General features: G+C 49.7%; 1 protein-coding gene across 1 annotated transcript in view; it reads left to right on the top strand.

The window, feature by feature from the left end:
- GPR107 (G protein-coupled receptor 107) overlaps positions 1-969 on the top strand; it is a 93,302-nt gene that overhangs the window by 32,662 nt on the left and 59,671 nt on the right.

The following is a 969-nucleotide window of genomic DNA, read 5'->3' as shown; positions in this document are numbered from 1 at the left end:
CCAACTATTGAGGAGGCTGAGGCAAGAGAATTTCTTGAACCCAGGAGACGGAGGCTGCAGTGAGCCAAGATTGTGCCACTGCACTCCAGCCTGGGTGACAGAATGAGAACCTGTCTCAAAAACAACCACCACCACCGAAAACAACAACAACAACAACAACAAAAGAAGAGGTTGAATTGTCTAATTGGCTCACAGTTCTGCAGGCTATGCAAAGCATGGCGCCAGAATCTATTCCTGGTGAGGGCCTCAGGAAACTTCCAATAATGGCAGAAGGCAAGAGGGGGCAGGCAGGTCACATGGTGAGAACAGGAGCAAGAGGGAGTGGGGAGGTACCACACTTTTTTAAAACAACCAGATCATGCCTGAACTTGGAGCAAGAACTCACTCATTACCACAAGGAGGGCACCAAGCCATTCATGAGGGATATGCCCTCGTGACTCAGATATCTTACACTAGGCCTCACATCCAACACTGGGGATTACCTTTCCACATGAGATTTGGAGGGGACAGACATCCAAACTATGTTACTCAGTCTGTCCAGCTTGACTGCAGTTAAAAGCCATACAGAAAGACTGCTTTTGTGCGACGGTGTAGGTTAGTGCCTGTGCACCATCTCCTTCTTGTCTAGGTTCTTTGTGCTCATATCACCATTCTCTGGGAAGAAAATATTCTTTTCTTTCTTTTTATTCTCTTTCTTCCTGCGGGGAGCTTGAAGTCCAGTCTTTCCCACAAAGAATATCTTTTTTTTGTTTGTTTTGAGACGGAGTCTCACTCTGTCGCCCAGGCTGGAGTGCGGTGGCGCGATCTTGGCTCACCGCAAGCTCCACCTCCTGGGTTCACGTGATTCTCCTGCCTCAGCCTCCTGAGTAACTGGGACTACAGGCGCCCGCCACCATGCAGATCTCCTGACCTCATGATCCACCCACCTCAGCCTCCCAAAGTGCTGGGATTACAGGCGTGAGCCACTGC

Source organism: Mandrillus leucophaeus, unplaced genomic scaffold (genome assembly GCF_000951045.1).
Source record: "Mandrillus leucophaeus isolate KB7577 unplaced genomic scaffold, Mleu.le_1.0 Scaffold99, whole genome shotgun sequence".
NCBI lineage: Eukaryota > Metazoa > Chordata > Mammalia > Primates > Cercopithecidae > Mandrillus > Mandrillus leucophaeus.
The sequence above is the reverse complement of the archived record's forward strand: the minus strand, read 5'-3'. Positions and strand labels throughout refer to the sequence as shown.